General features: G+C 38.0%; 1 protein-coding gene across 1 annotated transcript in view; it reads left to right on the forward strand.

Annotated features, from left to right (window-relative positions):
* The window catches only part of PTPRM (protein tyrosine phosphatase receptor type M), a 481,477-nt gene that overhangs the window by 131,406 nt on the left and 334,095 nt on the right, over positions 1-15,976 (forward strand). The gene's annotated exons all lie outside the window — the stretch shown is intronic.

The raw sequence follows: 15,976 nt of genomic DNA on the forward strand, positions 1-15,976 counted from the left end.
TGCCCAAGGATCTGGGCTTTTCACTGTGCTTCAGAGAATGGGTGATTTCTAAGGGATGGTTTCGTTTATAGTTTGTTTTCTAGCTTTTCTGAAGAAGGGATTTAGGACTCTTAAAGAAGGTGGAAGAGCAGGCATCTATTTCAAAACAAGTAAACTTCCAAAGTAATTTTTAAAAGTGTATTTACGGTACCGTGCCTACCACCAATTTTTTCTTTTTTCTTCTTTTTTTCAATTCCATCTCCATTTTGGTTTGAATATATAGCTTGGAGTCTGGATGTTCCTATATACAAAGTGCTGTCTAACACACAAAGTACACTGGAAAATGGGGGCTATATTATTTTTATCTTGGCTAAGTACTAGAGTTGTAGGTATTACTTGTAGTAGTAGCCGATTAAAAAAATATTTAGGCTATAAGTGAAGATTTTAGTTTGAGTATGTTCTGCAACTGATAAAATTTCCTTGGCAAATTATTCCTGGGCTGATTGCAGATAAGTTTTTAAAATTCGATACACGTTTCGTTTATTTGAAACTTCACCACTAGAACGCTTGAAAATATTCACAAAAGAAAGGTAGCCAGGCTTCAAAGGGTCACAGCAAAAATTCCAGGAGAAGGAACAGAGGTGTTGCAGATTTGGTTTTGAGAAATCAAACCAAAATGATGTGAAGTAAAATAATTACATTAGGTAAAATAAGAAGGTGACAAGTGAAGTAAGAGAAGAGAAAACAAATGCTACAGTGTCTCCAGTAAAGCCAAGTGATTCTGTTGCTTGCTTGAAAATGAATTTACGTCACTATGCTTTGTGTTCCTGCTTTTGACACCAAGTTGTAGTCTGAATGAAAAGCAAAGTATTTATTATGTTGTAAAGGGTAATTCAGTCTAGCAATTACTCAGTTTAGGATTTTAATTTGCCTTTAAGATTTTAATGTAATCTGGTTCATTATGATAATGTTTCATAGTATTTCTGAAGATTTTAATCTCAAAATGCTGTTGAAGTATAACTTATTTGGTTGTGTGAAACAGGCTTTGAAAATAACAAAAAAGGTCTGTAGTACTTCAGAAGATACGTTCAAATGGTTCATGTTTGCAGACAAGGAAAGGAAGTTTAATGGAATTGAGACTTTAAATCATATTTTAGTCGAACTTAAACTAAACGACAGTCAGACACAATAAATCTGTCAGTTTGGAAACTAATTTTTTTATTGAATGTTAAAAATACAGAACCATTACTTCGTGAGTGGTTTGGCATACCTACACCTGAACTGTTGCCTACACTGCTTGTTTTTGCAGTTACCTGGATAGAGGGCTCAGCGTAAGGCTGCCTGCTCATACGTAGCAATTTGCTCTTAATATTAGGGGGGCAGAAATAAGAAGCTTTTGATGTGCAACACGTTAATGATGAGTGACAGGCAGAAGCATTAAGGCGTATTTGTAGTAAAACCCTGCTGTGGCTATCATTGCTATGGTCAGCCTTCATCTCCCTGCTGCAGAGAGCACTGCAGTGGGGATGGGTTGCTCTGGTGGGCGGCCGGTAAGGGACGCTTCGTGCTGCTCAACAGCATCGCAACAACCATTACTTGAAAGAAACAGCTGAAATGGGGATTATTGTTTTAAAAAAAAAGAATTAGCAGAGCACGTGTAACATCCTAAGAGTGGGAAAGGATGGGTAAGGGGCTGGCAGTGGATGGATGTGCCGTGTGGAACGTTGCCATCTTTCCCGGTCTGAGCCATAGGCTGAGGGCCCTGTGGGCGCAGTGGAAGGGCTTGGCTGGCGTCCTGCTTCCTTCCCTGCAGGCTTGAGGGTCAGGGTCCGTCCTCCGCAGGAGGACCTTGGGCTCCCTCCCTCCCTTTGGTGGGAGTTGGTGCCTGCCTTGGACTCCTGGCTGCTCACTCTTTCCGTTGGGGATATGGCCCAGGCGGGAGCCTCCTCTGTCCTCCGGACAGCCAGGCCCAGGTTGGCAGCGGGCAGCCACAGCAGGGAAAGGACAGAGCAGTGGCTGCAAATGGCAGCCTGGGGCTCGCTCAGGAGTCATCCCGGAAAGCTGCAGAGAGGAGAGACACATTCCCATGGGGAGCACAGAGAAGCAGAATGGGTCATGAGGATACCAGGCTAAAATTTTTGTAAAAAAAGGTGGCATATCTAAAAAATGTTGCTTTAGTTCCTTAGTTTTTGTTTGACTAACATGTAATGAAATCTGGGGGATTCTGGTACCCTGTCCAAATTTCAACCTAGAAGCTTTAAAGGTAAGACGAAGTCAAGGAAGAAGAAAAGGGCAGAGCATTTGTTATCTTTTAGTTTGGTTTCTGTTTGATTTTACTTTACCCTGCAGCATATTTTAAATATGTATAAATACATATTCCCCTTTCACAGTAGTGAATACACTTATTTAGTCCTCTTTCCCCTTCAGAATCACTCACATGCCTTAATATTTAATATCTAGATTAAATTCTGGGCTTGAAAAAAATTTTCAAGACATTAAGTCAGTGTTGTCCAACCTTCTTTGGCTTGAGCACTGCTACCAAGCCTTAACTTTTCTTATGGACCACCAGCCACACTTAGTATAAAATGTAACTGAAAACACCATACTAAACGGTGCTGAATATGGTTCATTTGCTCTAGGTAATTTGGGAATTACAAGCCTGCTGAGAAATGCCTAAATATTGTTGGAAAAAGTAGTTTCAGAACTTACGAGTCTGAGTTTTGCTGAATTAATTAGCACTTCCTTCTCGGGGCAAGGGTTAGTTCAGATGCTCTACTGCTATCCACAGTATGTATATGTGCCAATATAATTTTACAGCTTGCAGCTCCTAAATTGCTGGTTTTAGCTACTGTACATTGTTGACAAATTAGCTCCCATGAAATCAACTCTAGAATTTTGTATCACTTAGGTATTTTTGAAAATTGTACCCGTGAATACAATGGTATTTCAATTAACAATTTTTAAATAAACTGTGAAATGTCAGGTTGCTGTAGTAGCAGGAACTCAGAACTCCAGAAAGCATCATGCAGAAACATTATGCATGTACCTTCCCAATTTTTAATCCTATTGAAGCCAAATTAAGTAAGTATCTAAGTGCTTTCCTGAATGGTACTTAAGCACGTCGTTAAGCCCTTATGTTAATTAGAGTCTTATGCTTTCCTTCTTGGAAAAAAACCTGACCCTGTTGTTATCTTGAGTGACAATCTAGTTCCTGGGATTGTGAGTCATGGAAACTGGAGGGCTTATTTCAGTGATGAATCAGGCCCAAATTATTATCTTTAATGCATCTCTAGCAGACTAGAACTTGAAAGTAGGTATATCAAATAGTATCCTTCGTGGGACCACACACCACACAGGAAAAAAACAATATATAGTTCCATGGGGTAAGTATGTTAATTTCATTATGTACACCGGTTAAATGATTTAGGGATGTCTTCTGCTATATTTAAGGTGGATACAAGCTGCGACTAACTAGGACATTGCCAAGAGCCATAGTAGTACAAGACTTAAAACCAATTCCTTTGGTTGCTTGCAAAAAGTCTCTTTAAAAGAATGAGAAGCACAATTCCCACTTCATCAGTGTGCAGATGGCTTTGGAAAGTCTGCCTGTTGCCACAGTGAAGGAAATTATTGTGTGAATAAACACAGATAAATTGGCAACCTGCACAGTATTCATTTTTTGATGTAGTCTGTGACATAATCTCTTCTAGATAAGAGCCTTTAAAGATAGATTGTACTGTAGTGGTTAACATATCTAGAATAAAATAGCTGAGAGTAAGTCTGTTGTCTTCCTGGAATGCCAAGAAGGTGCTTTTTGCAAAAAGAGTTTTATTTTAGAGGTGAGATTTCAAATTTGTGGAATTAATAGTTAAATATATTCTTTAAGCAAATACAATCCTAGGCCTTAAATTATTTTGGGTTTTTTTTTCATTTGTCGTGTACTGAAACCCTTTCATGTAACCCTGTCATATAACAAATAACTCTGTACTGTTTACTTGCTTTAGAATTTGGAAATCAGGTAGGGAAAAAGCAATCTGAACTGTTAAGATATGTCACTCTTCCCTCTATCATTGCTAAGTGTAACAGGATCCTTAAGAGGAGAAAACCTAAGTGAAATATGGCTTTATATACCAATTTGTAGAAAATGCTGTCAGCTGCTTCAGTGGCAAAGGTATAAGTGCATTAAAAAAAGAGAGAAAGAAATCCAGGAATGAAGATGTAATGGGTCTCTAATTCCTGTAGAGAGTAAGTCCAACTAATGCAGTATTTCAAGCTGATTTATATGTGTGTATGTGTATATATATGTATCTTGGTGTAGGCCAGAGTTAAACTCCCAATTTAAAAGCAAATTTTGAATTCATGGTGGTGGGGTTTTTTGTTTGTTTTGTTGTTTTTTTAAGATTAAAGTAACAGCCCCAGTTGCATATGCTATTGTATCAGTTTTAAAGCTTTCGTATTGTTATAATACAGGTTGACTGTGCAGACTGGTTTCTATGAGGCAATAAAAGGTAGATATCTAAAGTGTATAACAGCCTGCGGAAAGTGCAGTAGTTTATCCATTGAAGCTTAAACTGTCATGTAATTACCATGGGGCAGGTGAGTGCCTTTATGCTGGTATAACATAGTGCTTTCCTGTGGGGACAGGGGCTCAAAAGGAAAGGTCCTGAGCCATCCCATTGCTCATCAGCTAAACACAGGCCCTGAGGTGCTTAAGATTTTACTCAGCAAGTCTTACCTAAGGTGTCTGCAGTGTTTCCATGGAGGAAGAATGCTGTAAATGCTAATCTAAAGTAATTTGTAGTTGAACTGGGGAATAAGCCCACTACTTGTGTTTTGTAGTTTCAACCAGTGATTCAGTTCAGAAAAACAAACAAACAAAACATAAAAAGTATCTTTTAGGGAAGTGTCTCTGATTGTACTTACACTGGTGAGCTTCTAATTGCTGAGCAGGATTTTTTATGTGGAAGTGAAAGAATTGAGGCTATGTATGGTTCACGCTAAGGGAGGTTTCAGATGAACATATTAAACAGATGAAAAAAAGATGATTGCTTTGATTCAAAAGAGTAGGTTAAACCCTACGTTGTAGTCTACTATAGATCTGTGGAGTTGTTTGATTTTTATTCTACCCTACCCTTTGATAGATAAAGTAGATTTCTTGTGAGTTATCTTTGTTCACACTCATAAAACCAGGAGTAAATTACTCCAGTAACAGAACGGCCCTTGAGGCTAATACGCTTCTAAAATTACTGCTATGTGAAACAAGATTTTAGAAGGCTCTGTATTGTTGTGGGATTGCGTGCCATAGGCAATATAGTAGCGTTTTGTTTTCTGTTTTACAGGTCTGTGACAAACTATCAAACATTTGAGTGGAATTCAAAAGATGGCTATCATTTGCATGTGCCATGTTACTGCAGATACTAATCTGTGCAACATCTTAGTAGTATTTTACACATCTGATAGTATTATGATGATAATGTGCCTTTATCAGTAGTTAGGAAATTGGTAATTGGCCAGGTGGCAATACTCTTTCCAGAGAATACTGTATGCAGAAAGTACAATGAAAGTCTGCTTTTAAATGAAAAGTAACTTTTTGCTAGGGTGATCTAAAATTTGGAAGAGTATACATAGGTATGATCGTTAGTCAAACTTTAACCTAGCAACCTAAAGCTGAAACAAAATTGAATTTCTATAAAAGTTGTAAAGCTCACTGTCTTTGGACCTTGAGAAGCTTTTTATATTAACCTCTGTGTTTAACAAACCTTTCAGCCTGTCATTGGGAAGGGAGGAGAGCACCAGTAGCACTTAACCCTGTTCTTGGAGGTGGCCCTTTTCAATAAGGATGACATGCAGGATCAACCAATGTTCCCCCCACCCCTCCTTGTTATATTTACTTCCCCAAAGCTTTTACCTGAAGAGCAACTGGTTTACCCCAGGAGCTCCCCTGAAACATGTTAAAGATGATTTCTGCTTACCTCCTGAGTATTGTTTCTTAAATGCTGAATTGCATGGTTGAATGGTTTACAAAAATAAAGACTAATATTATTGGTGGTGCAGCAAAGAGAATGTGCTTAGAAAAGAAGGGAGACTTTCTGGGCTACAGCATTAATTGTAGGCATGTGCTGGTTAGTTTTATAGATGCTTATCTTCAGGGACAAAACAACTGTCTCATGCTTTGAGTGCCAAGTTGTAATAAAATGTAAGTTGATAGGTAAGTGACTCATTGGAAAACATGGCTTGCAATTTTGCTTACCGCCCTCACCATATGTGCGACTGTTAATGTGGGGACCAAAGGCAGGAGTAAGGTTGGATTGGGAGGGAGCAAGCGTGGAAAAAATAGAAGGATAAAGGGATAAAAGAGGCTCATCAAGTGTAAATAGCTGGCCACTCAGGATGCTGGTGTGACTCTGCCTGATGCTTGATCTCTGCAGTCTATCTTGTGTTCTTATTAAATCCTGTTTCTAACCATCTTGTGTGTGGGTGCACTCTCATCTTCAGTGTGTGTGTGAATGCTCATGAACTTCAAACCAGGCTAACCGTAGAGTAGTAGAAGAGATTTGAGTGCTAGCAGCTGGTGTGGGACCATGAAAGTCAGGGGCTCTGGGGTCGGGGGGGCCAGCATCTGGGGAGGAGCAGGGTGTGGGTTCCATTAGCAGACTGAAATTCCCATTAGCTGGAGAGGAGGAACAGGATGGGGCTGTCCATGCTGTTTGTGTGAGACCTCTGTATGTTTATAGGGGTGCCAGTAAAGGCACTGTTTTTCTGTCTGTATTTGATCTGTGAGGCCATCTCTCTTGGTGTGTATGTCTGTCTGTCTGTGTCAGGAAGTCTCACTGCTAGCTGGATCTGGGGACATGGAACTGCAGCAACCTTGTGTCTATCAGGCTGGGAGAGGACAACTCACCCTTGGTCCTGAGACTAGCCTAGGTCAGACACTTTGTGTTGTTTTGCAAGTGTTTGTATCCATTACAGTTTTTTCCAGAAGCAATTTTAACATCTGTTGTTATGTCCTTGTTAAATAAGTTAAATAGCATGTAGTTTAGCGGTGATCCAAAGAGAATCCCAGTAGCAGAACCTCATCCCTTCTTCACTGAGATTTCTTCATTAACAGTTGCTTCAGTTACTCAGCTTTTAATACATTTTATGTGTTTTATCATGCTGCTCTAATCAGTTTGTTTACTATGTTAAGCGCTTCACAGAAGTCTTTTATATCTTTAGCTGCTCTCTTTTTCAGCAGTACTTGCAATCCCCTCCAACTGTAAAACCAGGCTTTTTTTTAGCAAGATGTGTTCGTCTGTTACTGTGTTGATTGTTACTATTTCTATTCCTATCCTTTAATCCTTTATTTACTGAATCCTGTATTTTGAATTCCTTTATTTTGTTTAGGATAGATTTAGCAGATGTGTCTAGCAGACCTCTTCTTCCAATCTCACTGCAGGTACACAGGCTAAAGAATCAACTGGCGGACCTGTGCCCTGTTAGGAACAGACAAGACAAGGAAGCATCTGTGAGCATAGCCCTCAGAGTCAGGGAAAGAGCCTTTGTGCTAAACAAGTTTTATTCTGTTTGTGAGGTTGGAAATTTCATCTTATTTCCTTGCAAACAGAAGGAACATGAAAAAAATTCTTCATGCACATATTGTCATTCCGTGTGTGACAAGTGAGATAGTGGTTCAAGGTGTCTTTTAAAATTATTTTTTGTATGCACATTGTATGCTGTGGTAAGTCCATGGTTGGTAACTGCATGCTTTTTGGTCAGGGGCATTTCTGTGAAGGGGAGGAGAGGTTTTCTTCTTTGAGAGCACCTGGCTGTGGGAGAAGCTCTTCCAGGAAAGAACAGGGCAGGCAGTAATAGATGTGCTGACTGGGGAGCTCACACTTGGGGAGTTTTCTTAGAATAATGGGAAAGAGACACAAAACTAGGCCAGAGATGATGAAGAGAGGGGAAATTTTTCTGTTGACCCAGAGGACAAGTAGAGTTCGTTGAAATCATGGAGGCTATTGAAAGTTGCTAGTGTGAAAAGCAGGTCTGGAGGAAAAGGGCCCTTGTTGCAAAGACACAGTTGGGCAGAAAAGGCATTTGGTTTCAAATGGCTGGTTTTTATCTCTCTCACCCGAAAGAATCTGGGTTTTCAGACAGACGAGAGTTCAAGTTTATGTTCTAATAAAACATCGCTTCTTCAAAGCCCTTTTGGTATTTTTCGGTGTGTTCACTTTAAAGAAAAGCTGCAGACAGGTCTGTCTCAAAGCTCTGTCATGTTTGAGATCCACTCACAGCACAGAAGTTAAAAAATGTTACAGCTGGTAAAAGGTATTAGACCAGCTTTAAAGAAATCCAGCTGACTGCATCATGAGGACCCTTGAGAGAATTTGAAGAAAACTTTGTGTACCATTTGTGGGAAGCTGTCTATAGTGATTGTGTTTTATGAGTCAGTGTACTGTTTGAACAGTTTGCAGCACAGTTCTCACTGGCTGTAGAAGCTACTGGTGGAGCTGCCAGAACATATAATTTTAGGCCAAACATGGGATAAGGGATCTTACAGAAATGAAAATAAACAAGAATGTTGTCCTGCACCAGACTTGTTTTTTTGAGCACAGTTCCTTTAAAAACAAACAAAAACCTCTCCCAAGCAGTTGGGCCCCTTGGCTAGTTAGCTGCCCATGGATTTTCTGAGTGACTGGGGCTGGTAAAGAAACCTTCTGTCTGTGGTGGGACTACTTTACTGCCTTGGGGCTGGGCTGCATCTAGGGTGGCCCTCCAGGGGCAAGAGGAGTAGCAGAACTCGTTGGAGACTTTGTTGCCCATGCTGCACCCGGCCCCCCTTATCAAACAGAGGGAGAGTTATCTTGTAATTGCATTTGATTTATATTCAGGTAAGTCAGGTTTCCTGTTAAATAAATCTTTCCAGTTGCCTTCATGAGTGGAACTGCAGCTCAGATGTGAATCCTTCAGAAGGTTTTATACAAACGCAGCATTAACTTATCTTTGTTCCAAATTGACAGTATTCTAAACCCACAACATTGAAGCCAGAGAAGCTTTTGACATGTCATATTTACAGGATCTTTAACTTGCAGGTAACGTTCAAACCTGTGAGCTTTAGTTTTCCCTTCCATTAATACTCTACATGGTATTTTTAATTCAGAGTAGTATATTCTCTTAGTATTCTTTCTTTAAGTGCACATATGGTTCACAATACAGAGTCACCGTCTTCTGCATACCAACCATCCAGCTGTAGGACAATACTGTTGGCTTTTCTGTTTTTTTTTGCATAAGCTATCAACTTTATCAACAGTGGAAGATGGAGGAAATACTTTGCAATATATAGTTTCTCCCAGTTTGGATGTATATATTCAAAGAATGATCCTTGTTCTTATTCTGGAGCCATACTGGTTTGAAAATGGATTGGGGGTGTCCACTGTGATAGCCTCATATGGGTGAATACTTTACACCTTCATCTCAGAAATGCTGAATCCCTTCTGTTAAAGGCTGTCTCTTTTCAAGCGTGAGGGTAGAAATTAGTCCAATTCCTTTTTGTATTACTTTATGTGGAGGAGACTTTGGAAAGATCCACATTGTCCTCTAATTTCAATTAATTGAAATTGATCATTTTGAATATTTACCTGCTCCCTGCTCTAGAATACTCAACCTGAATTTGGTTTTTCCAGTCCTGGGGAGATGCTGCTGGATAGCTTTGCTTTTTAAAGTCTCCCTGAGTCTGGGTTTACATGTGCTGGAGTCATGAGTCTTCACATGATATGTTTTCCCCAACACTTTCCATCCCATCCTCCCACACTTCATTTCTTTTTCTTCACCTATAACCTTCGTATCTTTATTTTCAAGTTAGCTCTGCACCAGAGGATATTTTTATTTTCATTAATTAACATATGGTGTACTCCAACATATGGATAATTTACCTTTTCTTACTTTGCTTTCTATTTTTTCTAAAATGCAATGGTTGGTTCAGAAGTTGAATCTGAAACTTTAGACAGATATCTCAGAATTTGTCCACATACTGTTGTTTTCTTTAATGGCTTGGTGTGTATGGGCTTCCTATACATTGCTTGCTTTTTGCAAAGAGGTCATATTAGTTATATAAGAAATGGCCTTCAAAATGTCAATACTGTGTTTGAAAGTGTACAAGAGTCACAAAGGTAACAGAACAAAAATTAGAGGATGAATAGTGAAATTCATTAAATATTGAAATTCTTTAAATATTGAAAAGGATTGAAAAAACAAAGAGCATTGATCAGAAAGCAGTTCTTTTAGATATTACTGTCTGTTGGAAAAGGGACTGCAGAAATACATGATTCAGAAATATGTGATTTCATGTTTGTGTTTGATCAAATCAATTTCTAACAAAATAATGGAAGATGTGTCTATGCATATGAGATGAGGAAGAATTTGACAAATTGAATTTGGTGAAAGAATTATAAGGCTTATTAGGTTTGTTGGTTCTGCTAAAACGAAGATGGCAATATGGGTAGAAGTGGATTGATCTTTTAAAAAAATATACAGAATTTATGATGTAATAGTTTAAGGAATTTTTTTCAAGAGTTTTAGTAGTTGAAAATCTGGAAGATAAACAACTTGAAAGTTGAGATTATTCATTATTTTTTTAGGATTGGTAATAAATAATGATTAAAATAATCACATGAAATTTATTATGAGTAAATATTGCTCAAAAGAAGGCTTAAAATTCACGTGGGGCAATAACATTTTGTAAGTTAATGAACAGAACTGGTAGTTGTTAGTTGAGGCACTGAAGGAAAGACTCTTAGCTGGTGTATTTTGGCACACCTCATTATGCCAATTCAGGGGTGCAAGCGGTGCTGATGTCTATGTGCAGTTACCTACTGCGTGGAATCTGAAAATGGTGCATCTGAGCAGAAGTTCCAGCTTCTTCAGGTAGTGTTGTCATGCTTTGAGAGGTTTCTCAAATTAGAGCAGCTCCATAGTTTTCAAATGTTACCTGAAAATGTATTTTCCTTTCTCTGTAAAATTAGTAAATAGTAGGAAAAAATACTGGACAAAAAATCTTCTGTTTACTAGCTTTGGGAATTAAAGTCCAAGTCTGACTGTTAATAAATTCGGGTCTTTTGCTTTCTGCAGTATTTCCAAGATGGCCCGTACACGTGTTTATAAAATATAATAAATAAAAGGACATCTATATTGACTTTGCCTTGTCTGAAAGTGGGACCCATTACGCTTGAGCCTTGCATTTCTTCTGCATATGTGCAGCAGTTCCAGTATCTTGGATACTCACTTACGCAGTCTTGGGCACTCACAGTAGTCACAATCAGTGGTATTTTACTCTTAAAAGGTAGCCACTCCTTGTGAGTGATGGCAGTAGGATTGGCTGGCATTTAGGGAATGCTGTTTTGTTAATAAAGAGTAACCCTTTGTATCTACCTAATCACAGCATTTTTGATAAAAGGTATTTTTGATACCTTTCAGACTTACAGAGAGATGTTTCTGCACCTGAAGGGTGTTTTGTTAATAAGGTAATACATAGAATATCTGTTCTTAAAATCAGACTTTCTGCTTTCCTTCATTTAGCACGTTTTTCAAATATTGAGAGTCAAAATCAACCAATACTGATGCCTAAGTAAGTTAAACACCAGTACTTTTTTACTTGTATTTATTATTGTGTCAACGAAATCACACTAGGATTGCAATTATAACCTGATTAGGTCATGTCTGGAAAGCAAACTAATCATTTGTCCTCAACCATGTATAAAACTGGTGAAAAATCAACAAAGTAACTTTCTTTGCTCACTAGTCACATTTTATTCATGCTTGAAAAATGATACTGCATTCAATTTCATTGCATTTGGCATGCCAAATATAAAAAGTGTCTCTTAACAAGGTGATATGACATAGTGAAAACTTGCAGAAGTGACTGGAAAATCTCTCTAGTGCCACTTCCGTCATTTTTGAAGGACAGTACATTGCTTTTCCAGTTGTCAGCTTTTTAGTTTTTTTTTTTAAACAAATGCATTATTTTTTTTGCAGTTCTTGTGTCACTATATCTTTTTGGGCATCTTTTTGTGTACAAAATTTCATTTCCCTCTACGCTTACTTCACAGAAAATTTCCATTTATGCTAATGAGAATTACCAGGATGTTCAATTGCCCATTTACTCTGGAGCAACTCTAGTCTATATTTTCTTTTTCAAGTATTGCATCTTCTTAGAATTAATGTTCTAATCAACCAAATATTTGCTGAATTACCACTGAAATGTTTTGCGGTGAGAAATTGTAAACAACAACAGCAATTGTAACAAATCCACCAGTTTGTTGATATAAATCCTCTGGGTAAAATGATGAAATATGGGTGATTTAGCAAATTTGTGGATTAAAGAAGCCTGAATTTAATGGATGCTGAGCACCATCAACTACCTTAGATTTTATTCGCGGTTTGATTTCAGTGTGTACTTTGCCTGCTGCAAGAAGTCTGTTCTCTTCTGAATCCAGACTCTTGCAGCTGGGTGTTCCTGGATCCATCGTCTAGATGCTTACTTTCTTCAGGAAAGTTTTCCTTAAACGCTGCCTAGAGGATATGTTTAGGCTAGAATAGAAGTTACTATGTTTGATACAACAAGCTATTAAATGTTACTTAATCAACTCTGGGTTTAGAAGGTCACAAGAGATGGCTGAATGTCCTTTTGGTTTTCAATTGTGTTAAAAGTTGTATGAGTGAAGGTGCTGCCCCGGGTGCGCTGGAACAGAAGAAACTTCAGCTTTCAAAAGCGTTAGTTAGCGAGACCTTCACAGGTGGGAAATCGAATTGTCCCAGAAGATCTACATGATGTAGTTTACCTGTCATGGCACTGCTAGGTGTCTTATTTCCTGAGACTCAGACAACAGTTTAATCAAACAATGCAAAGGATGCATTTATGTCCTACTCCTTGCCTAATGAACTAAGAAGAGCTTACCAGATACTTTCTAGCTGAAAAATTGAAACAGCACATCTAAATGATATACTGCTGCTTAATTTAGTTCTCTTTAGAGATTCCCTTTTCTTACAAAAACGAAAGTAGGATTTATTCTGTTTACAGTGACATTCTTCTGTACTTTTTAACTTTAAACAAAGGAGTTGCGGACAGATTTTCAAAATAAGCTGACTTTTTAAGCCACTGATAATTTTTCACATTGTTCAGTTGTGCAATACATACTACATTAATCGGGATGCTATAAGTTAAATAGTTCTTAAAAATACCTTAGTTCTTAAAAGTATTCTATCAAGGATTGTAGGATTCTTAGCAGCACTGAATATAAAATTGCTTGGGTTATCAGGAAGATACTGGTTTGAAATTTTAAAGTGGCTAAGAAAAGATGGATATTTCTCCATGGCATTCTCAGTGGTAAGATTTAAAAAAAACTTGCCAGTTAATTTTTAGTGAACTCATGAATGCATTAAGTGTTGTTTTGATAACTTAGCAAATTATAACTATTTTAAGGGGTTTACATTTTAAATGTAAATAAAAGAATTGAATGGCAGGGCATGTCCTAACTGATGGAAGGAATATTTGTTTCTTTCCTGCCTGTTTTAAGCAAAGAACCCTGTGGCTAAATTCAAAGTTTATTTGCTTCCTTTTTGTACCCAAAGTGTACCCCAAATTTGTGGGATTTATTTTTAACCCTTTATTGTGTTATAAAGATAGGGAAATGTGTTGTAAGTATTACAGCAGGACTATCTCTTGTTCTAGCTGAGTGTCTGTTGATTCTTCACCCTCCAGCATCCTAGTTAATCACTGAGCAACAGGATCAAAAATTCCGGCACAGGAGAATTTTATTGATCAACCCAAGACCACGAACGACTTAGGAACCATCATACTAAAGAAAGTATTGGAAACTTGGTTAGTCTCATCTGTATAAGATAAAGACAGGAGTCTTCTCCATACTGTGTCTTTGCTGAAGTAAATTTGATTCTCTCTGCATTGGAGTATTTGAAGATGTTTGTATTACAAGTCAAAAACACATAGGACATTCTGTATGAAAATGGTGTACTGGTGTGACAGGCTGAAACAGGGTGAGCACATGTGCAAAGCAGTAATAAAGAGTATTCCTTCCTGTGCTTGTGCCACTAGGTTAGGAGCAAGGTTTACCACCTCTTGGCTGCTTCATCTAGAATAGTGGATGTGTGTGTGTGTCCTTTTTTCTCCTGATTATGGCCTTCCTACATTTTAGATTACTGAAACACAGCAAGAAATAAAATGTTGCAGATGTGTGTACTATAGGTTTGAGTGTAATCAGAAACTTGTAGAAACCAGTCCTTGTGTGCAAAAGCACGTAAATCTTGCCTTCTTGCCTTCTTTCCTTCTGCTAAATCAAAAATTAAATTTTTTCTCTCAGATAGTATGGAATACGCATTCAGTGCCTCCTACTTACGTTACTAATGAATAAGGATTTATCCCAATATGTTACAGGAACTAACAGTCTGTAAATTTAGTACAGAGTAATGCCTTTTAGGAAGTAAAATATTTGAATTCCTTTGTATCACAATTAATTTCTATTTTCGTCAACTTTACAAACTCAGTTATTTTATCTAGAATGAAAATTAATGAGTTATGCTTGATAAATAATTTAAGGTAACTGCAAAACTGTATTATTGAATAGTTAAACCTATTTAAGATAAAGGTGCAGTCTGGACCAAGGTTCTCTAAACACTTACATTCCATTTCAAGAAATGTCTTAGGAGGTTGCATCTCATTGAAATGCCAAGGTATCATCACCCATCAAAGTTAAAAAAAAAAAAAAGAGGAAAAAAAATTTAAAAATTGTTTCCTAATAACTGTTTGAGAAATGTGCATGCTTATCTTTTTGTAAGAGCACTTAGCTGTGGATTTATAGCATGCACTTATAAGATATCCATTTCTTGACTTTTATGAAAAACACAGGGTTTAAATTACCTCATTTATTTTATTGATATGTTTTCTTTCCAAAGTAGACATTGTGTTGAATTTTATTTCCTTCTATGATATCATAGTGTATGTATTAATAGAATTCTTTCCTTTGGGTTTGTTCAACCCAGAAATATGACTGTCTTGAAAATCATGTTGTATTTTTTTAATGTAATGTCTATGCAGTCATTCAAATTCTTTAGTTGCACATCTGTTCTGCAACATGATGATTTCGAGGGTACACTTCAATGAAACACAGTAATAGGCACCGAAAAATACAGCAGTATATCACATTGACTAGCTGTTCATGTGGGGGTTGTTTGAACGTAGCTTTATTTGAACTATACCTCTACATTTCTTGTTTGTTGTTTAAGTTGGGACCATAGTGTAAAATTCACCCCCCACCCCCCACCCCTTTTTTTTCCCCCCTTGTAAAGCATACTAATTTACTGGGAATTTTCATTTGTTCCTTTTCTCAGCTCTTGAGACCAGGAAACAATTGTCACACTTAATCAGTCAAGGATGTAGCTGGTGATTAGCTAGAGTAAGGCTAAGGAATCGAGAACATTTTAGACTCCATCTACATCATATACTGCATCCCACCATCTGAGCACACATAATTCTCCTTGATTTCATTGTGACTCTTTGTTGTGGGTTGACCCTGGCTTGACACCAGGTGCCCACCAAAGCCGCTCCGCTCCGCCAGGTGCCCACCAAAGCCGCTCCGCTCCTCAGCTGGACAGGGGAGAGAAAATATAACAAAAGGCTTGTGGATCGAGATAAGGACAGGGAGAGGTCAGTCACCAATTACCATCACAGGCAAAACAGACTTCATTGGGAAAACTAATTTAATTTATTACCCATCAAATCAGAGTAGGATAATGAGAGATAAAACCAAATCTTAAAAACACCTTTTCCCCCTCTTCTTAAATATGTTATCCCACAGGTGCTACCACCATCATTGATCAGCTTGGCCTTGGCCAGCAGTGAGTCTGTCTTGGAGCCGGCTGGCATTGGCTCTATCAGACATAGGGGAAGTTTCTAGCAGCTTCTCACAGAAGCCACCCCTGTAGCCCCCCTGATACCAAAACCTTGCCA

The sequence above is a fragment of the Gavia stellata genome, chromosome 3, assembly GCF_030936135.1.
Source record: "Gavia stellata isolate bGavSte3 chromosome 3, bGavSte3.hap2, whole genome shotgun sequence".
Lineage (NCBI taxonomy): Eukaryota > Metazoa > Chordata > Aves > Gaviiformes > Gaviidae > Gavia > Gavia stellata.